At 34.0% G+C, this 23,349-nt stretch overlaps 1 protein-coding gene across 2 annotated transcripts in view; it reads right to left on the bottom strand.

Annotated features, from left to right (window-relative positions):
* Nucleotides 1-23,349, bottom strand: part of LOC109417137 (lipase 1-like) — a 533,887-nt gene that overhangs the window by 107,283 nt on the left and 403,255 nt on the right. Inside the window, exon 2 of one of the 2 annotated variants that reach the window (XR_009997536.1) lies at nucleotides 10,044-10,179. The exons of the other annotated variant lie outside the window; for it this stretch is intronic. The gene's annotated coding sequence lies outside the window, so the exon portion shown is untranslated. Of the gene's footprint in view, nucleotides 1-10,043; nucleotides 10,180-23,349 lie in introns of those variants that run through there. 2 annotated transcript variants of the gene reach the window in all.

A 23,349-nucleotide genomic window follows, 5' to 3' on the forward strand; every position in this document is an offset into this window, starting at 1 on the left:
GGAAGGAATGGTGGTTAGTAGGGTAGGGTAAGGTGTGGATCTAGGAGCCACCTCTGTTAGGTGATATGATCCACTAGTTATATGGAAATACACGTCGCGGTCTTCATCACGATTATGATTTATTTGATCACGATGACCACTGATCCCGGATTTCGTGCTCGCGTTTTCATCGCCCTACCGTGGAAACCGACTGATCTACGATTATTGTAGCGCGATTCTGAATCCGGATTTTTCACTCGCACTTCCATCGCCCTACCGAGAAAACCGACTGACCAACGAATATTGTAGCGCGATTCTGATCCCGGATTTTTCACTCGCACTTCCATCACTCTTACCTGAAAATTGTCAGCCATTCGAAAATTCTCAAGCTAATCTGATTCCGCATTCCACACTATCGCTTGCATGGCTCTACCGAGAAAACCGACTGACCCTGAATGGGATTATTCACATACAAGGGAAAAACAAAATGATCGGGACAGGCAAAATTTTCACTTTTCAAAAAATGCTAAGCTAGCTGTAACTTTTCGAAAAAATCATCAAATATTCTCAAATTTTCACTGTAAGTTGATCAACTAGTTGTGTATTAGTGATCAAAATTTGAAAATATTCGGGCTATTCTGCACGAAGTTATAAAGATTCTATAGAAAGGTAGAATTATCCAATAGCCAACTTTGAGCTGTTATATCTCCGAATTCAATGAACCGAATGCAATGAAATTTTGAGCATTGTATGACTTTTATAATGAGCTCTAAAAACGTTTGACTTAACTTGAAATTAATAACAAGAGAAAAAGTTATAGCAATGTCATTTATTTTATGATTTTTTAGTAAATTGGACTATTTTTTAATATTCATACCATTGCTTTTTCAATTTATTGCCTGCTATGTTGTTACTTTTCATTAAAACATATTCATAATCAAGTCAATTAGAGGTAATTAAAATGAACTATAATCAGAACCTTGAATTTTGTAACGATGTTAAAATATTGGATAATTTGGTGTTTTATTAGAGAAATAGTCTAATCGTTATAATTTTCTTCCGTGTTAAGAGTTTTAAGTTAAGTCAAAAGTTATTTACAGCTCATTATATAAATCATAAATGCTCAAAATTTCATTGCATTCGCTTCATTGAAGTCGGAGATATACCAGCTCAAATGCTGTTTTTTTTTAAACCTTTATTACTTTGTACAGAATAGATCGATCTTTCCAAATATTGACCACTGATACATAACTAGTTTACCAACTGATAGTGAAAATTTGAGAATATTTGATTCACTTTTCGAAAAGTTACAGTTAGTTGAACACTTTTTGAAAAGAAATTTTTTTCTTGTCTCGACCATTTTGTCTATCCTCTAAGATAAATTATTTTTGTATGGTGAAGCGCTGCTGTAATAACTTTGTCAAAAAAAAAAAGAATACAAATACGTCGCTACTATTTTTTTCTCTAATATGCATCAACCCATATAAATCCAAAAAAGCAGGTTATGTTAAATTCAGTAAGGTAACAATATACTTTATTTCAAAGAACAGTGTACATTGATCTATTATGAAAATCTCGTCTTAAAACCACTTACGTCAATTTAAAAAGCTGCCGTAGTACACTGATTTGTTTCTTACACCCTTATCTATCGTTTGTTATAGGTGAGCCTCCAGAAAGGTCGGTTTTACTATTATTTTGATTTTCATGTAGGTCTTTAAAATAGAATTTATATGTTCTTATTTTAAGCTTATTACAAGTGAGCAAGAACAGAATAATAAAATGCACTGTTGTTTGAAACTTGCTTCTTGAGATTTGTGCGTTTAAAGTTCTGATGCACTGTTGAAGCGGGATTTCAAGACGTTTGTCCTTAACATAACAAACAGTGATAAAATTCCTGAGGAATATGGAGCATATCTTATTTACTTTACACGAGATTCTAAAAAAATGATGTCCAGAATATTCAAATGTAAAATACCAACAGAATAAAAATTAATCAATTTCTCAGGAGTTCAAACACAATGAAGAATGAAATATTTGAGAAAAAAAAACTTCGGAGAATTTGTACAATTCCTCTCGCAAAACTTTTCGGAGACAACCAAATGCAACTTTTGAAGCAATTCTGAACCGTGAAGTTTTTGCTTACTCGAGAAATTCAAAATAAATTCCGCCAAAAACATTTAGCGATTGCGGTTTTTTTAAAGCTTTTCTTATCGAAGTTCCTGGCATCTCGAAGAAACTCTTCGAGAACCATTCAATTTTGAGATATATTATTGATGAACTTATCAGGTAGGTTCCGGTATGTTTCAAAAATACCAGCAAATCTGATACATGCTAGTGAAGTGATTAATTTATTATAGTATTTGGAATTTCTTAGAGTAAACTCATCAATAAACTCTACGAGGAAATTCAACTATTCAGTAGTGGTTGAAGCATTCCCTTGCAAATTCTTAATATAGTACTTGGAGAAATTTCAAGAGTTTCCCAGATATTCCCTAGAGAGGCTTCCTGGTGAAATTTTTTGAAAACTTTTGAAAAGTCTTGAAATGCTTGTTAGAGAAATTCACGAAAAACCTTTTAGGAAATCCTAAATTGCAATTATTTGTGAAACATCGAAGTTTTTCTAAAAATTTCTTCAATTCATGAGAAGGGAATTTCCTGACAAGTTTTCAGAGCACAACTTCAGATTGAAAGAAAAATGAAATTTCTGATTACATATGTATCATTGCTTTTTGTAAACTTCTTTCAATAGTTCTCATTTAAATCCTTCAGATTAATGATGGACAAAATTCTGGAAAATCGTAGAAAAGTTATGCGCGAAAGTTCGACTGTAGAAGCTATGTTCTATGTTAGGGAATATGGTTCTAGAACGATTTTTTTTGTGATTTTGCGAGTTACAATGTTCCGGTAACGCCAAATTCGCTAACCTTGTAAATGAGTTATAAAAAATGAAAAATCAATTATTTATTGCTCGCAAATGATGTTTGTTTATCTGCTACTATGGAAGGACATAGAGTTTACAAAAATAGAAATTCATATAATTATAAAGGAAAGGGTGTCAGCCTCAGAGGACGCTGAACTTGATGAGAATTTAACTACATATTGCTATGTTGTTTGTGCTTTAACCATATCCTTGATACTGCGGTAGATTTTTAAGAACTTTGTTTTGAATATTTTTCATACTTTTGCATGAAAATCGGCCCATAATTTTTTTTTAAAATGATCTAGTTTATTAGATAATTAAACCACAAGAAGTCAAGTTGCTTTTTTGGAAAGTTCAACCGATTTTTTTCAAAATTTCTCTAAGTATTATTACTAGAAATACTCACTAAGTTAAGTACTAAAAGAATACTAAAGATATAACTTTTTTGAAATAAAATTACTCAGATGACGGTGTCTCAGTTCAAGTGATTTTTATCATCTTTAGGTTTACAATAATTTATACCTATTTTTTTAGAACTTATCTTCAAAATGTTGAAAAATACAAAAAAATATCATCAGTAATTAAGTAATAATATCCCCAAAACCTAACAAGCATCATTCAAAACTTGAGTTTTTTTTTTCTAACAATTGCCTTCATCTTTGAAAAAATCTTTGATACTATGTGCATCGAATGCACAAATGACTGGAAATTATCTCCTATCGATCCCGATTCGTCATAAAGTGTTCCAATCCCTGAAATCTGCCTGAAAATGCTATAGAACCTTCTTAAAACGTTCTTGAAACCTCCTAGATTCTTCTTCTTTGTAGCTCACCGTTCCCACTGGAATTTGGCCTGCCTCTCTTCAACTTAATGTTCTTTGAACACTTTCATGATTACTAATTGAAGGACTTCCTTTGCCTGCCATTGCATGAATTTGTATATTGTGAGGCAAGTACAATGATACACTATGTCCAAGAAAGTCTACGCTCTATACAAATTACGAAACTTTGTTTGGACAAAAGTCTCAGAGGAGGGTCTGAGATAGCCAAAAATGAGTCTACGTAGTTTATGGACAGCGCCAACGTGTTTTGAGATATCTTGGGAACTACTGCAAATCTTCAATATTGCAGGTTTTCTAGAAGAATCTTTTCATTTTTTTTTCAAAATATCACTTAAAGCAATTGATTTAAGACTTCTAGACGTTCTTCAGAAAAATTGTATCTGTTCTGAATTCTTCAAATTTCTTCAACAATTAATATGTTGTTTCCACTAAAAATTTCATTATTATTTTGACCATACTACTCAAAATTTCTTCAAAAATAAAAATAAAAAGAAAATTCTTGAGGGACTTCAATTTAATTCAATTCCATTCAACTCAAAGAGTCAATTATCATAGAGGAAGAGTTTCTTACAAAGAAATCTTTAGAACTTCAACCTTGGCTCATATTGATATTGATGAACAGCAGGGTGTTCCAGGTTTGTGATACCCTTTATAGACTGAAAAGTGGGAAAAAATCGTTTCTGCACTGAAAGAGAAGAATTTACTTATACATTCTGTTAGGAGCTTCGAAGGAATTTCTTTAGAGTTTCATAAAATAATAATTTTCAAAAAAATCTTTTAGTGAGTCTAATGATGAATTTTTAGTGAAAATGTTTGAACAATCTTAAACCTTTTTCACGAACAAAAATGTTGCACTTTTTATATTGCTGTTATTTTTTATTGTGGTTTTCCTAACATAGTTTTTTTTTTTTATAAAACCACAATTTAATAATTTCTCCTCTTCTTGGCGTAACGTCCTCACTGGGACAAAGCCTGCTTCTCAGCTTAGTGTTCTATGAGCACTTCCACAGTTATTAACTGAGAGCTTCCTCTGCCAATGACCATTTTGCATGCGTATATCGTGTGGCAGGCACGAAGATACTCTATGCCCAAGGAAGTCAAGAAAATTTCCCTTACGAAAAGATCCTGGACCGACCGGGAATCGAACCCGTCACCCTCAGCATGGTCATGCTGAATACCCGTGCGTTTACCGCCTCGGCTATATGGGCCCATAATTTAATTTAATTTAATAATTTATTTCAATTTTTTTTAATAATTTATTTCAATCAAATTAGTTCAATTGAAATATTTTTTTCGAAAGCAACTTTCAGTATAGTAACTTCAGACGAAGCTGTTGAGCAGTATCTTGGAATTGAAATCCTATAGCTAATTGATGAAAAATGAAATGTCTGTAACCGAATTCTCGAGAGGTTTTAGATAAAATTTCCCAGCATTTGAAGAACTCGCATTGAAATTCCTAGTATGCTTTAAATGATTTCCTATGAAACTAATGAAATCATTTTATTAGATTTTGGAGATGAAGTTCTGGCAGAAGTCCTGGTAGAGTCAATTTCGAGATTTTTGATATTTTTGATATGATAAGGAACTTATTGATTAAAAACCGAAATGATAACTATCTGCTATATCTTCTTTAGGCGAAATTGAATGCATTTTCTTATTTTTCCAATACACATTTAGAGGAAGGATCCAAATTTCTCCTGATTTTTTTTCCTAAGGAATGTTTTTCAATTTTCAAAAAAAAAAAAAAATCCGAAGATATTGTTTAAAAATGGTTATCGTAAAAGTTTAAAACATTTTCCTAGAAAAAAATTAGGCGATATCTTGTTCCTTCCTCTAAATGTGTATGAAAACCAATTATGAAAATATGGTTCCGTCATTTAATAAAAAATCTAATTCCAAAACATGAGGAAATGCATCCAGTTACGCCATAATACGCCCGAATGAGATTAGGTTCGTCTATTGAACATCAGCCGGTACAATATTTGGTGAAATTCCTATATAGACCCAATCTTTCAATTCAATTCAAATTTAAAATTCAATTCAATTCAACCCAATTACTTCAACTATAGATTTTAGCACAATTACTGGCCAATAATTAGATGTGAGGGATAAACTAGGGAAATTTAAGAAAAAGTTTAAATGAAATGTCAGAAGCATATCCTGGACGAATGAATGAAACATTTCCAGTTGGATATTTCCAACAAAAAATGTAGGAAGAGTTTCTAGAGGACAGATTATTATTGCTGGTATGACTGTGGTGGTCTGAGTGCCTTTTATTAAGTAGAATTTTTGATAATTGCGATACGATATTGTGTTCAAATGTGTGTTTTTTTTATCTTTTTAAATTCTAAATAGGGGAAATTTCGTATTTTCGGCAGTGTTGTACTCTTCATCATGGTTTTTTTTAAGCTGTTGAACTCATACTTGGCCTCAATTCCTTCCCAACTAAACTGAATTATATGACCAAATTTCATGAAATTTGGCCGACAAAAACCCCTCTTGACGAAGAGAACAAACCTGCCGATAATACCCTATAATACAGTCTCAAGCAATATCTGTACTAACTTTAAAAATAATATAAAGAATTTTTGAAGAGAAACTCCTGAAAAAGTTTTGAAAGAAGAATTTCTTGCACAGCTCATAGCGGTTTATTTCTCGTTTATTGCTCGTGAGGTGATACAAAAGATGCTACTGGATCGAAAATACTGGAAAAGAATTGCCCAGAAATATCATCAAAAATCAGTAACAAAAGATTGCTCTATGAATGTTGCATTAACTCTCCTTTGACATTAGGGTCATTTTTGGCCCAAACTGTAAACTACGCCAGCGAGCTGTTCCCAACATGATGCAAAAGGAAGGTAAAACAACACTTCTACAGAATGCTCGACAAAAGTTCTTCAAAAATTTTAAATGAAATTTCATTAGGTAATCTTATCACAAGAACTTCTTCTGGGCTCTTCTCCGACATTATTCTTCGTCATTATCAATGTATAGTCGGCCCCCTCATTATGACTGAACTCAGCATTCAAGAGATTCCCAAAGATTTCGGCTGTTCAGATAGTGTCAAAAAAAAAAAGAAAAATGACACGAACTCTCTGACTCCTACCTTAAAAACAGAATCCACTCTGGAAATTCGCAAAAATTCTATTAAGGTCCACTTTGATAAAAGTAATCTGTATAATGTGAAATATTTTGGCAAGGCAAAACTAATGCTCTATGTTCAAGTGACGTGGCAGTATGTTTGTAAGGTTGAAGAAAATTTCCTGAATATTGCCCTGTGCCGCAAGTACAAGGGTGGGGTCATGGAACGAAGCACTACTGCATGGATGCTTAATGAATGGTTCGTTAGGGCACTTCGCATGACAAGGACAACTTTCGGTGAAGTAAGGAACCAGACAATTCATATATTTGAATTGCGGTGGGATCCAGGAGTCATAGTTCTGGAAATTCCAACTACCTGTGACTATTATGTAAAAAGTTGTTCAATCATAGGTCCAGCAGATGAATGAGAACGTTGGCTGTCCGAATCTGACTTTGGGTTGATCAATTCGAGTCAAATAAATTTGATCAAGGAATTAACTCTCCAACTCCTACGTACACCACAAACCAAAAACATTGTACTTTTACCCCCGCGCGAGTTCTATCTTGGGCAGAGAGTAAAAAAATCGAGGATTGAAAGTGAAGATTGACATTCTCATTTTTTCATTCGTGTTTGGCCACATTCATTGTCAGCTCTCTCTTTTTTCATTCAATTCTCTGTCATGAATATTTTTTCGCACGTCGTAAAATGTACAATTTCTGTTAACAGATGCACAATCCGATTTAATGGACAAATAGAGAGCATAATGAATATTCTAATTAACTACTATACACCAGTTTTGAGGTAATTTGAAGTATAATCGGGAGTTACGGTCTAGTTTTATTTCTCAGTGAAAATTGTCAGTGACAGAAAAATGAATGAATAGGTGAAAAAATTCATTCACCAAAATGAATTTTATTTTGGTCCCTCAGTTGAGAATCTTCAAAATTCACGTTGAATTTCACTCATTGAAAATGAAAATTTTAAACTCTGATCTTGGGCGACACAACAATAACGACAACGTTTAATATTCGTCGTACGTAGGTAATACTATAGGAACAGTGGGGATCCAAGCTCGGAAAACAAAAACCCATTCAACTGTTGCTGCTGCTGCGGCTGCCGCAGCGGCTGCAGTTATGTTGCAACATATCTGGAAAAAGGTAGGTATATGGAATTATGTTAGGGGCTGTCCATAAACCACGTGGTCATGAGGGGGGGGGGGGGGTTCGGCCAATGACCATTTTGTATGGACGAATAAAAAAATTTGTATGGACTAATGACCACGCGGGGGGGGGGGGGGGGTTGAGAAGTCCCAAAAAAATGACCACGTGGTTTATGGACAGCCCCTTAGATAGGTTATGCCGCGCAATAACCGCGCAACTCGTCATCAAAATGTGATCGCTGGCTGGAACTGCACCGGTTGGTCGGTTAGTCGGAATCGCGTCATCGAGGTCGCGGTCGGTTACGGCAGGTAATTGCATCCAGGGCAGTCAGTCAGCCATGTGACGAGGACGGATTGTCTCATACAAATGGGAATACCTGTGCACCCCGCTCTGTCGCATCGTCATCATCGTAGGGGTATGTAGGTGTTTAGTTCGAGTGGCAGAGGGCACATGCCTGAGACGGATGGCTGCTACAATGATACACAATGAAGTTCGGTTCGGACGGAGAGCTCGAGCGCTGTGTGTGATTTGACGCAATCTTGCCAATTGGTAGGTACCTTGCTTAAATGAGAGTGAAAGTGAAAGCCGACTTTTTCCGGGGAAGCGAAAACTGTAATTAGTTTGTATGGTAGGTATAGTAGTTACACACACATATCGATAATGCAACCTTGCGAACGCGGGGGAAGCGGGCTGGAGACTGGAGATTGAACGAACAAGTGTGTAATTTGAGGTTATTGTTTTCCTGGGTGACACAGATAATGTCTTTGGTGGTGGCGTGGTTGGCGATATGGGGAGGATCAAAAGGGCCGTTGTTCCGCGTTGTTAACATTATCGCGATGAAAAGTGTAAGTGTTTTTCAGTTAATTTGGGTTTATCTTTTCGCCTTTCATACGCAGCCCTCGAAGCCAGTGTGGTATACATACATGCTGGCTAGCAATATCACCGAATAAAGGAAAAGATCACAATAACAGCATATTTTGATATGGAGGTCAAACAATGATATTGCTTCGATAGATATACGAGATAAAAGATCTAAATATAATATCTAAAATTTACCCCTGCAACATCACCATCATATCATGTTAAAATCTTGTAAGATCTAACCAACAGCAGCGAGCTATTCATTAGATTATGAAATAACAAATTTTGATATTGTCCTGATGTTCCAGGAACATTGTGCAGATTTTTATAGTACCTTCATCTCTTACCTCAATCAAACAAATATCACGTTCTGATCGTCTGTACTTCACCTCTACACTGGGTATGCTTCTTCTTCTTCTTCTTCTTCTCCTTTATGGCTCTACGTCCCCAGTGGGACTTGGCCTGCCTCGCTTCAACTTAGTGTTCTTAGAGCACTTCCACAGTTATTAATTGAAGGGCTTTCTTTGCCTGCCATATTGCATGAATTTGTATATTGTGAGGCAAGTACAATGATACACTATGCCCAGGGAGTCGAGAAAATTTTCCCGACCGGAACGGGAATCGAACCCGCTATCTCCGGCCCACTAGGCTAACTGGAGATTCCACTGGGTATGCTTAGGGCGTAAACGTTTGATTCGCAGTACGATCTGGGATAATTTTAACGGAAATTCTCTTAACTTTTTCCGGATATGGACCATTCGATATACGAATGAAAAAATAAGATATTTTCAAAGAGAGCTATCAGTATATAACTTTATAAGTGATTATAAACGATTGACCCCAGAAGCAGGCTCTATTTCAGTTAAGACGTAACAAAAATATGCAGAAGAAGCAGAAGAAGAAGAAAATAATATAGTTAAATCGAAAAGATACATTAAAAATATAAAATAGAAACAGAAAGAGGGGAAACAGGAAAAGAAATATTGGAAGAGTCACATGAGATGAAATTGAGGTGTTTCCTAACTAGCAGAAAAGGCAGAAATATTATGTTAATAATGAGAAGATAGATAAAAAAATTGAAAAAAAAAAGAATCAGGAAGAAAAAGGAAAATAAATTAAAGAAGAAAAACATCAGATAAAAGAGAGGTGGTAATCACTCACTTCTTAGTTCTCCAACCTGCAGTAAAAAGTTGTCAGTTTTAAAGCTAAAGCCAGCTTAAAACTTGTTGGAAATACTCTTACATAGCAAACTTGTTTATTTTGTTGGTTTTTATTTTTGACTTACTCCTTTGCTTAAGGCCCTTTTTCATTCATTGACATGTTCAGTTTAAGTTACCTGCAATAGAAGAGAATATTTTTATTAGATATATGTTCGATTGTAAATAAAACACGAGTTTAGATCACCATCAAGTTCAGTAAATAAAAAAAATAAATAAATATAAAAAAATTAAAAAAAAAATTTTTTGCTTGAAAATGAAAGATTATCTGAATCACTGAGTAAACATGATTGGAAGCTAGAACGACTGAAAAGGTTTGTTGATTACTGTTCGAATAAAGAGTATTGAGATGGTTCTAAACATTTCGAGGAAGTTATAAATCATTGCTTATATAAGTTTCATTAAGGAAAAAAAAACATCAAACACAACAAAAAAAAGAACCATTTAAAATAAATAAAAATAATTTAAAAAATATCTACCAACTTTAACAGAATTACTACAGTACCAATGTTTTAGTACTCCATATTTTTGTTTTGCTTTGGAAGAACTCGACAGGGTATACTAAAAAATCTTCAGAAACCTTATTTATTATTTTTATTTTTTTTCTGGATTTTTTCAGGAATCAATTATGGCAACTCTTTGAAAAACTCATACGCCTTTGAAAATTAAACCAGCACACTTCCACGGCCACTTTAGGACTATCTGCTTTAACAATTGTTTGGGGATAATAGGTTTTCTGAAAATCTCGGAAAAAATCCTGGAACTCCTCGAAAAAGTATTGGAAGAACTCTCAGAATAATTCTCTCAGAAAATCAGGTTCGTGTTTCTGGTCCACATGTAATTTTCTGCGTAAATGATTTAGATTTTCAATAGTTCCTGCATGTTTTTGTTTTGAAATAGTTTCAAGCTTCCTCCGAGATCGGATATATTTCCGGGAATCCACCCAGGAATTAATCACGGTATCAATTGACCAAATTCATTTATTCCGTCGAATACCTGGGATTGATTTTTCAAAAAATGTAAAGAGCTCCAAACACTTTCGATTTTTTTCCAGGATTTTGTTTTCGAATTTCTTTAGGATTGCTACCGGTATGAACTTTATCAGGAATAATTACTGTTGGAGGAATGATGATTGCAATGTGGAAGATGTTGCCAGAGACAAACCAAGTGGAAATTTAAGAGCAGTTTTCAGAGCGGAATGTTGTTGGGAATAATTGCAGAGGTGTTCCTAAAGAAATCTCTACAATATAATCCTGAGATTTTATTAAATTATCTTGCGCCAATTTCCGAAATTAAAACCTTTGAGAATACCTTGAGGAAAATTCAGCAAAATTCAACTGGCGAAAGTCATCGAAGCAGAAATATTGAAACGATTTTGAAAGAAATTTCCACATGAAACTTCTAGGTGGTATGAATTTTCTGAAAAACCTGAAAAATAACCACTGGAGAGCAATTTAAAAAAAAAACAATTAATTTTCAACCTAGAAATGTTTGAAATAAAATGTTTTGAAATGCTCTTGACAAATACATGAAAGAACATTAGAGGAATTGCGAGAGAACCTCAAGAAAAACATTAGATAGGAAAGTTTTAGAATTCGATTGAAGTCCTCGATGCAATTTTCTAAGGAATGTTGATGAAATATTATCTAAACGAAACTTTTCTAGAATGTTTCGAAGTTTTTCTAACTACTACTATACTTTCGCTGAAATTTAGGCGGAGATTTTGTCATAAATTCGACCAAGAGTTCCAAGAATGGCCATTTTGACAATTGTATGAGACACCTCGGAAGTTCAATTCCAGAAGAACCTTTGTTTTCTTGAAAATACTGCAAAAAAAAAAAAAATAAAAAAATTTAAAATAATCCGGGGTAATTAAAACACTTTGAAACGACTTTGAAGGAAACAAATGCAGACAATTTGAAAATTCTAGAAGATTTCTATTGGGAAATCTCTAAAGAACCATTCTAGAAAATCATGCAAGAATTCCAGGAAGAAACATCTAAAAATCATTAAAAAATCCCGAGGAATTTCGATAAATTCAGAAAACAAGAATAGAAAAAAGGGAAGAATTTTCTAGAATTTTTTTTTATTAGAAATGCCGTTGAACATCACCGAGAAATTGTGGAATGGAACTCAGAAGCAACATTCCGGATAGAACAGTTGAAATAATTCCCAGCAGAACTCTCAGCAATTGTTCCAGAAAATTTTTGGAAATATACTTAGTCTGCCGATAGGAACTTCTGTAACAATCTTCGGAATTTTTGGAATTATTCCAGAAGCTTTCGATCAAAGATCCTTTGAAAATGTGTCCAGAAATGCACTCGTAAATTACAAAATTAAAAAAAAAATATATTGACAAAAAAAAAATAAAAAAAAAAGATTAACTTGGTGAACTTTTACTTGATCAGGTAGTTTAAACGCTTCTTCAATTTCTCCGATAAGCTCAAAGTAACTTCTTTGGTACAAATAATAATTTGAAAAAAATAGGTGCTTTATTCTGAATTATATCTTATTTTGAATTTTCGGACAAGTTTTTGCAAAATAATCATGGTACATGTGTTTTTCGGAATGATTTCAATGACATCTTAACAGAAATCGTAGAGTTGTTATCAAAAAAATCTGAAGAAGCAATTCTTGAATATTCCGTCAGATTCTTGGCAAAGTTTCAAAGATATTCTTCTGAATGGATTGCCTAAAGATCGCGAAGAGGAATTGAACTAAAAACCGTGCTGGATGAAATTTTGAAAGAATTTGCAGCAGTTGCTTGGTGAATTGGGGAAAAGAAACTTTTCGTTCGAATTCTATAAGGAATTGTTGAAGTATTTTTTATAGTTACGGACAGTGGTGTCATCGAGGTTACTCCAAGTTACTCACAGACGTTTATCTATGCGTTTCTCCAGGTATTGAGGACTTTTTTTTAGAAATTAGTTCACAGATTTCTTCAAGAATAATTTCAGAAAATCCTCCAGGAATTTTATTAAATAATTTTCTCAGAAATTTTCCAATGTATTGTTCAATATGTTTTCCTAGAAATTCCACCAAGGGTTCCCGAGAAGTTTTTCCAGATATTTCTCTAGCAAGTTCTTAAAAAATCCTCCTGGGCTTGCTTTAAGAATTTCTTCAGATATTCCCTCAGATATTCATTCAAAGGTGCTTCCTAAGATGTCTTCAGAAAATACTCCAGGGCGCCTTTCAGTAATTGATGCTAAGATTTCTTCTGAAGTTCTTTTGAGAATATATATTTTATCTCTAGAAACTTCTACATAATTTTAAGAATTGTTTCAGGAATTTCCGCAAGGGTTTATTCAAAAGTTCTTTGAAAAATTCCTTCAGTGATTTCTGCGGAAATTCCTACCAGGAGTTTTTAGAAAATACTCTTGTGGTTCCATCAGGAATATTCAGATTTTTCTCTTGAGATATTTTAGAAGCTCTCCCAAAAATTGCACGAAAATTTCTGAAGAAGTCTTCAAGGAATTCCTAAGAAATCCCTGTAATAATGTCTCAAGAAATCCCTTAAAAGCTCCTGGAGATAACTTTTGAAACACCCACTAGAAACTCTTGAAGTTTTTAGAGAAATTCCTGAACTAAAAATCCTAAAGCAATTTCCGAAGTTTTCTCCTCAGCAAATCCTGGGTGAATTCTTAGGATAATGCCTCGACGAATGCCGTAAGATATCATTTTAATTCTCAGAAAAAAAAAAATCATGAGAGATTTATGAAGGAGCTCCGCAAGTAATTCCAAGGAAAAATGCTTGAGAAACTTCTTGAGAGATTGCTGGAGAAATCAATAAATTGTTTCTGAGGGATTTCTTCTCTTAAAGAAAAGATTCTAATGGAAGTCTTTAAGAAATCCCTCAAAAATTTCAGAGGAATCCTTGGTAGAACTCCTGGAGGAATTCTCAGAAACACTTCATGTACATTTTTAAGGGATATGTTCACAAAAATTCCTAAACTAGTCCTGAAGAAATTTTAGATGAAAATCCTGCGGAACCAATAATAGGTCCGGCGGAAATGCTTTAGAGAACTTGCGAAGAAAAAAACTTTTGAGAAACTCCTAAAGTGTTGAGGATAAGAAGTTCTAGAGGTTTAATAATAATGCATAGAGGGGTTTCCCGAAAACAATCGTAGTTAGGCGCCATAGTGAATTCATCTCCTTGGAGAACACCAGCATAGAAGGCGTTGAAATATGGGAACCCTGAGTAACCAGATCTGATTTTACAATGACAGCACTGGTTACGGAAGGATTAGTTTTGGAAAATTTCAGTGAAGCTTTTATAAACATAGCTTAAAAAGTTTCCCAAAATTCAAGAAAATGAGATGCTAGAGTCATAACATGAGAAAATCATTAATGAATAATTGTAGAATGTCCAAACGAAATCATCGAGAAAATTCAGAAAGACCCAGGAAAAAACCGGAATTTCATGCGACGAAACTGTCGGGTTTCGATCCTGTGGAGTTCTCAGGATAAAGTCGAAGAACACCAAAGATTTTAGAGAGAAGCATTGCCGAATGAGTCAGTTGGGTAATATTCTAAGACATTCCGAAGGGGGTTCCTACAGTAAGGCTTTTTAAGTGGTTCACTTTCAAGAAATAAGTGTGACGTTTACACTATGTTTTTTTTCAGAAATTGCTGGAATTGCTGGAAGCACTCCTTAGGTAGAGAAATGATACTTTAAAGAAGGATTTCAAAAAAAAAATGTTGTAAAATTGAAAAATAAAACAACCTGAAGGAGTTGGTCAATGAATTCCTGATTATACTACCAGAATTCTGGAGAAATTGGCAATAGATTCTTTACAATGGATAGCCTTAGGATTGTGTGAAGCTTGAAAAAAAAAAATACCTAGAAGAATTTAGATAGAGAAGCTTTGGACTTTTAAAAGAGATATCCAAGAAATGTGGAGTAGGGAAGAAAAAAGAAAAAAAAATAAACAAAAAAATCTTGTGAATTTCAAATAACTCAACGTACATATGTACAGATGGGTAAATTATTTGTTGAATTGGGAAAAATCCATAGCTCAGGTGAGATTTGAACTCACGACCCTTAAAAAATCTTGAGAAGAAAATTCTCAATTTCTTCAGATCATGAACAAAAAAGAAGTTGACAAAATTTACTTCCTTATGCATTGCCTAAAGGTTGGTAGGGACGGTGACAAGAGATGCTCGATGATTTAAAAAAATATATATATTAGTTTCCAAAAAAAATCTGTATCCTATACAAAATCCAGTGAAAAAATCTGTATCAAAAAAAAATAAATAAATCTGTAGGATAAATCTGTATATATGGCATCCTTGTGACAAAAAAAGTCCATGCTAAAGAATATCATAAAATAAGCTTTTTGTTTGAGCTCTAACAGGAGTTGCAAGAGTAATTGTTATGGTATGAACCCGATTCTTTTTAGCACATGAATGCGTGAAAATATTGTTACACTTTTCCAAATACCTTCCCCTCCATTTAGCAGAGTTGTTGCCATAAAATTTGTCAAGTAGCCCAAGATGGTCAAATACTTCTACTTAATTATTCTTTATTTTTCATTTTTAATTTTAAAACAGTTTGAAAAGTTGCTTGAAGAAACTGTTGTTGTTGTTTTTGTAATACAAAAAATAACTAATACATACATCCGATGATTGTCCTATTTAATGTTAAGTTGCATAACATCCACATCTGTTAGTCCATTCTTAAACCGGTGGTGCCGACCAGTAAAATACCCTCCAGGAAACATCGACATTTTATTGCCCTCGTGATAGCGCCCGCATAGCCTGGGTGCTCTAGAAATACAGCCAGCAGCGCATAGATAACACGACTCAAGAAAAGCGGAAGTAGATGACGGATTATTTCTCTCTCAGACAGACTCGACGACAGGCCAAGACCTCCACCACTACGCCAGGTAATGTACAACCAATTGTAGTTACTTCATGTATGTTGCTGGAGCACCCGGTGCTGTACCAACGTCACATGCCGGACGACTACAACAACCAGCGACTTTGCCGGTAAAACACCGACCAATTTGAGAGTGCGATGTGCGATGGGGAAAACAAAAGGGAAAGTCTTTTTTCTTATTCTGCTTCGACTCCGTGCAAAAATTTCCCTTTCGCCAGGGTCGAAAATCAGAGCAACGACTCCATCAGCTACATAGGACCCGGGGTACTGGTACTAAGCTGACACAGACCTCTCGGCCTGACGGCAGACATGTGAACCACGTGAAGTCACCACCACCGCACCGGTGCGGTAGAAGTAAACGGAGACGTAATAATGGGCCCTCTAGTCTGGTCGTCGCAAAAATTGTAACTGACTGTGTACGGTGACTTACGTAATGGCCTCCTAGGCTAATTTGGTGTGGTTTCCACTTGGTTTTTGGTGAACTTCCTGCGCGACGAAGTCGCGTCTTCAGCGGAATCAGAGTTCGGAAATTGAAGCACAACCACAACTGGGGAAATGGGATTTTCATGATCACACTTTCCGCTAGGGATGGGCGGTGTGTGATTGTCAGAGGATGAGTTCAAGTACTACGGGGGGCAATTGGGTGTGGACTGCTCGTTGATTGAAGGGAACAGTAATTGACGTCGAAAGGGAGGAAATTGGTTGTCGATTTGTGTGTGACTTTGAGGTGAATGCTTGAAGCATCTCTATCTGAGGTATGCTTTTTCGATGGAAGATCCCATAGCTGGGAGTGATTTATGTTTTAACACTACACTGCTATGGGTGACATAACTGTTATAACTACAAATTGATTGCAAACATCTTTTAGGTCTTTAACTCGAACAATTTACCTATGTAAATGTAAATGAAAAAAAAAATACGTAGGACTACGGTTCAGACACCTGAAATTAATTATTACCGGCAAAGATGCCAGATTATTTTCATCAAAAATCTGTATAAATACAGATTTTTCTGTATCGCCGTATTTAAGGGTAAAGCAGACACTAAAAGTCTTAGATTTCAATAGAAATTAAAAAAAAAATGTACCGTGATTTCGGGTGAAATTGATCGACGTGAGGGCCATTTTTATTTGTTAAAAATAACGCTTTATACTTAAAACAATTTGTAAAAAATGCCCATCATTTAGAGTTATTGAATGATGATTTTACATGTTTTAAAACCAATTAGACACATATTTCTGTTTAAAATTCAATATTTTCTGAAATTGCGTGTTAGGCGAACTTTAGAGACATATTCAAACTTTTGTTACCGTAGCTGTATCGCACATGTAATGAATATTCGAATTCTTGTTTCTAGCTGCCAAGTATACGCTAAACCCGATTTCATCATCAAAAGTTCTATAAATACTGAAATTTATGCATAAATTGTGCTTTTCTGAAAGTTATAACATATTTAGTATGAACATTGCATACTTTCAGGCGTTTTCTTAAGATTTATAAAACTTCAAACTTAAATATTTAAAAATTTAGTAAACTTGTAAATGTTTTTCATAGCTTTTCGCATTCCGGGGTGGTTAGTTTAGGTGGAAAAAATATTTTCAGCACTTACGACAACATTTCACTGATTTTTTGATTTTTTATTTCGAATGATATTTTTGTAATAAAATGATTTGCAGTAGAACTTTCAACCACTTTGACTGATGAAAACCAAGGTCGTACTTGCATTCAATAAGCATATCGATAAGCATTCAAAAATTATTCACCAAAAACTGCGAAAAGTGATCATTTTCACCCAAAATCATGGTACTATTTTTTTGACGGTTTTTAATTTTTATTGGTATTTAGTTTTTCTAAAACATGTGAATGAACAAATTTTCATGAATTATTTTAAGTTTTCATTAAATTTATTGAAAAAAATTTCACATTTTATGCTTTCTGGAGAAATCTGTATCACTTTTTTTTTTCTTAAACTATTAATTCACCTTTCATGTTCAGATTCATGAATAGTTACTGACAAAATGGAAAAAGGTTTGAAATAGACAACATATTGCTATTACATTTGCATGTCATCAGAATTTTCAAGTTTACTGTGTCTAAGACTGATATGTTTAGAGTTTGTTTGGAATATATGTTTGAGATACTTATTATCTATGCTCATGCTCATGCTCAATATATGTTTGAGATACTTATCCAGGTTTTTTTTTCAAATGGAACAAAAAAGTGTTCTTATCCTTTTAGAAAAGAAATGAATTTCATTTTAAAAATATTCTAAAAAAATCTCACTGTTTTTTACTGGGATATGTTTTAATTACTACCTGTTTTTCTAAAGTTCGTTCAAATTTTACTGTAAAAGTTATACTACTGAGTGGCAGGTTCGTGCACAGTAAATGCGATGAGGGAGGGATTTTTCCTAATTTTGGCAAGGCGTTGAGGGGCGCCTAGTGGCTTACTGAGTGGCTTCTGCAAATCTGCCGTATATTATATGCAAGTGGTAGCTCATAGCTGCATTCTTTCATTATTTCCATGATACTTCCATGCGCTCTTTTCGGAATTACCCGTCCTTGAGAAAACACTTCAGCTTGTGCCAAAAGCTCATTATATAGGGTATTGGTTCCTTCATTAAGCATGTGGCTCCCATTTTCATCCTATGGAAAACAAAGGATTGAAGCGCTGTTTGTTGTGTATCCATTTTTTTTGTATTTTTTGTTAGAAGTGAGCAATCGGTGCCGTAATCGCTTGTTTTCCAATAGGATGAATTTGGAAGCATGAGATTATTTATGGCACTCGTACTCTATTTGATTGCATCACAATATAAGTAATGAAAGATTTCTAGGATTCATTAAAAAAATAATCGTCTTGAAAACCTTTGGTAAGAATTTTCTGGAGATATCTGAGGAAAGTATCTTTTACATATTACGGAATTATAGGAAAACATTGCTGACATTTTTCCCAAATCCACTTATTGCATCATGTTGGGAACAGCTCAAAAACTTACGGTTTGGGTCAAAAAACGACCCCAATGTAAAATGAAAGTTGAAGTTCTTCTGAAAAAGATAGCCAGTCTAATTTATGCTTAAACAATAATATTCCAGAAAATATAAATGGAAGTATACGTATAATTTTCTTACTTGGACACGAAGCCAACTTATCTGGTGAAGTGTGTTTATTAAAAAATAATAAAAATAAATAGTATGGAACTTGAAACCTAACCTTCAAGATCATAATAGAACAAGTAATATTTTGAAAATAGAAAATGAGAAAAATTTAAAAAGGAAAGTCGAAGTTTTGAAAATTAAAAATTGGAAATTAAAAATGCGAAACAAAAATTTAAAAATATTGCGGAAAGTTGTGAGATTTATTATTATGGAATTTCCATAAATATGAAAACAATTTTTGAAGGAAACTTTAGAAAATTTCTAAGAGTTCACAGAAACGAACACAAAAACACAAAAAAGATATTTTCAAAAACTTTAGGAAATATTTAGGAAATTTTTAAAATTTTTTAGGGAACACTTATTGAACTAATTACGTAAAAATATGAAAATATATCGTTGAAGAATTCTTAAGGGCTTTAGCTCGCTGACCTTCGGTTTGGGATCGTAACTGTTTGGGCATTAGCTAGGACATTAGTGCAGATCTCCAACCCCACCATCACTATCATACAATAGGTATCATCAAATGTATTGAGTAGTATACACAGCGCGGGCCAATCCACTGCATAAGAAGTGCTAGTCAATACATCATGTAATCGTTGATCAAGTGTTTAATTCCTGAGGTTCCTTGAGCCTTGTGAACCTACCACTTGCGTGGTTCGTAATTTTTAGGATTATTCCAGGATTTGTGAAATAAAAAACGTATAGAAAAAAAGAATAAAAATTAAAAAAAAAAAAACAAAAAATTTGAAAATTTCATGGTAAGATTTTGAGTTTTAATATTTAAGAACTTCCATTATTATTAAAACAACTGTTGAAGGAAACTTTAGGAAATTTCCAAAAGAGTACGTGAAAACAAAGAATAAGATGTTTTTTTATATACTTCGTAAAATATTTAGGAAGATCTATGCAAATTTTCAGGAAAACGCATTAAACTTATACGAAAAAAAAAACGAAAAATATATTGTTTTAGAATTCTCAGAGAGCTCCTAGGTAACTCCAAATTTTACAATGAACTTTATTTGTGAGATTTTCGCCCCCTGGCGGGTGCATCTCAGAGGTAATCCTTAAGGTTTTCTTAAAATTTTAATTAACCAACCTAATATCTATTTCATAACGTTGTGAACAGTCCGCTGACGTACAGTTTGGGTCAGAAAACGACCCCAATACAAAAGGAAAGTTTAAGAAATTATTTGTGAAAAAGAAATCCAGGTCAATTGGTGCTAAAACAACAATCTATTATGAAGTATACGTATCAGTTTCGTAAAGAATCGCAAGGGTTGTACTAGTCTCAGCGAAATTTTGAAAATTTTAAATAAGAATCATGCAAATCAAAAATTTGAGAATTCCGTGGAAAGATTTTGATTTTTAATATTCAAGAAGGACTAGTCTCAAATTAAAACTCACAAAAAAATACAAAAAGATTGAACAATCTATTGCTCATAAGAATGACAGATTTGGTGAAACAATTCAAAAGGCATCCGCAGGCTTTTTTTAATGCAGAATACCTCGGAAGCACAATGTTTTACGGAAGCGATCGTTCGATATTCGAGTTATAAAATCTAAATTTTCCAATTTTCAATTTATAATTTTTATCTATTTTTTTAAAGTTGATCAGTATATTTTCGTGTATAAAAGTTTAATGAAATCGCGTAACGTGAGACACAGTTTCTTATGATATTTCTGTCTTATTTCGTAAGTGAAAGAAACGTTGGAGCACTCTATCTTTTTGAGTGCTTGATCAATTACCAATTTTTAATTTATTTCCCAAAAATGTGTTAAAGCAACTTGTTTCAGAACTGGTTATCATGCTGTTACCAAGCGATCCGTTAATTATTTGTTTAATCTCTTTATTCTCAAGGGTTTTGGCTGTCTTTGCAACTTGTTCTATGTAGTAGGCCTTCATCAGTAACAAACAGATGGCCAGGCCTTCTAAACTCTCTTAGTGCACTTCCGAATGTCGTGATAAATACTTGGTGGGTTTGTAGTTTATCGAAAGTTTTCAGACCCGCATTTTTCATTTCGTGAGAAAAATCAGGAAATTGAACGCTACATATCAAAAAATTTGAAATGTTTATTCTTTTAGTTTTTGAGATATAATTTTTTGAATATAGAAAGTTATATATTTTAATACTAGCTGCTCTAAAATTGTCTGATATTGTAAATCCTCATAAAGCAATGCCATGTATTGCTTTTTTGAGTGATTCCTGGTCTTTTTTAATATGTGTAGTTTTATAAGGATTCAAAATATAGGGTAACGGTTGAATTTTGGACCCCTAGAGGACATTGGTTTGAATTTAATTCAAAATCAAACAGATTCAGAGGGTATTAACACATAATGATGATGTTAGTATGTTCGTAAAAGTCTCTACTGTCCGTTAAAAATACCCACAAGGTCATTTCTGGCTGAAAATTTGATGAAAATAACTGATTTTTGAAGCATCAGTTTTCATTGTTTTGGACACCCCAATATATTTTGGACCCTCTTCAGTATATATTTTGGACACCCGGTGTTTAAACTCGTTTGAAACTATTTTGGAAGAATTTGCCGCTTGAATATGCTGGATCACATCCTAATTACTTGATTGACAAAGGCTGATTAGACGAACTTTGCGAATTTATTGCGCTAGAATGATAAACGTTTTTGTTTACATCTGCAAGTTTCCTCAGCACCGCAATCTCTTTTTGTAAACATGATGCGACACTCGCTCGGATGACGAGATTGGCAAAAAATAATTTCAAGGCAAATGAGGATATTTCCAGTGAGGAAATGATTGCTGCCCGTGCAGAGCGATCTTATTTAGCGAATGATCCTAAAAATTTCCGTCATCTCATCATTAAATCTGTGTAAGTTGTGATCAAAAGACACAGGGGGTTCAAAATATATGGGGGTCCAAATTATATTGGTTACCCTATTCAATTTAAAACTGTAAGATGAGAAAATATGGCCTTTTATTAAAAAAAAAAATCTCAAAATCTAGAAGAAACACATATCTCTGACTTTTTGATATGTTACGTCAGATTTCCTGAATTTTCTGATAAAAATATAAAACTAGGGTTCTCCTTTGGTCCCGAGACCATGAAAACGTGAAAATAAACTAAAATAAATGCATATTTTTTGCACCTTAACAACGTATTTTTTATTTCTTGTAAAACCACAATTTTATAGCTTTCGATAAAAAAAGAAAAAAAATCTACTGGTTCAAAAGTTGTTTTTTTTTTAATTTTTTTAGTTCAAATAAAACCCTATCTGAAAATTGCTCACCTTAATGGCGAAATAAAATAAAAACGGTTCTAATTATTTCCGATGAGCTACAAACCCACCATGTTTCATGACAATTTTAGTTGCATTGGCTGGTTTATATGCTAAAAATTAAATACAAGACGTGTAAAGTAGATTTCTTGCGAATTCACGTGATAAATATATCATGTAATTTTATGAGCTGTGTCATTCAATCTCTTCAACACAATTATAACCTTACAATGTAAATCTTGTAGTTTTTTTTAAAAGAACTTTCATGTTTGAATTAAACAAATGTAATGCAAACGTTGTATTTCAAACTGTGTGAAATGAGCACAACTCGACAAATTCGAAATCATCACTTTTCATCAGCGTCAAATACATCGCCAACCAACCCATACGCGCTACCCGCATCAGTAACCGAGCCCAATTCAACAATCCGCCAGACCGCCAGACACTTGATCAACAATGGACCAATTTGCCGCCGATTTGTTTGTTTTGCTCTGGTTTTAAGCATCAACCACACTGCTGTCTGGCCGTTATGTAAACACGCGGGATCTCACGCGTATGATCGACCGATCGAGTGGTCGATCTATGGGACTGAACTGGCTGGACATGGTTTGGATGTAGTTGATCCGGCTGGTTGAACGATTTTCGTGGTTTTCTATTTTCGCCACATGAAAGCGAGAGCAAATCAGAATATAATTGGAAAACATAGTGGCAGAAAAAATCGATTTGTTTACGTTTGTTTCAGGGAGTTGCGCATCATTTACGGTTTGAATTTGGATGAAATCGATCTCAACCTTTGGGCTTACGATTTATCTGCTCCATTTTCTACTGCTTGGTGTCCCAGCTGTGACAATATTTTCCCTACGTTGTGTTCTATGAGCACTTTCTCAGTTTCCCAAAAGTTTTATTGGAATTGTTTATCATTGATAGGTGTACACATCTTCTCTCAAGCGACTATTTGATGTCTTATTGAATTTGTTGAGGTTTTGAGAAAGGTCAATGCCTTAAAT

The sequence above is a fragment of the Aedes albopictus genome, chromosome 2 (genome assembly GCF_035046485.1).
Source record: "Aedes albopictus strain Foshan chromosome 2, AalbF5, whole genome shotgun sequence".
In the NCBI taxonomy this organism is placed as follows: Eukaryota; Metazoa; Arthropoda; class Insecta; order Diptera; family Culicidae; genus Aedes; species Aedes albopictus.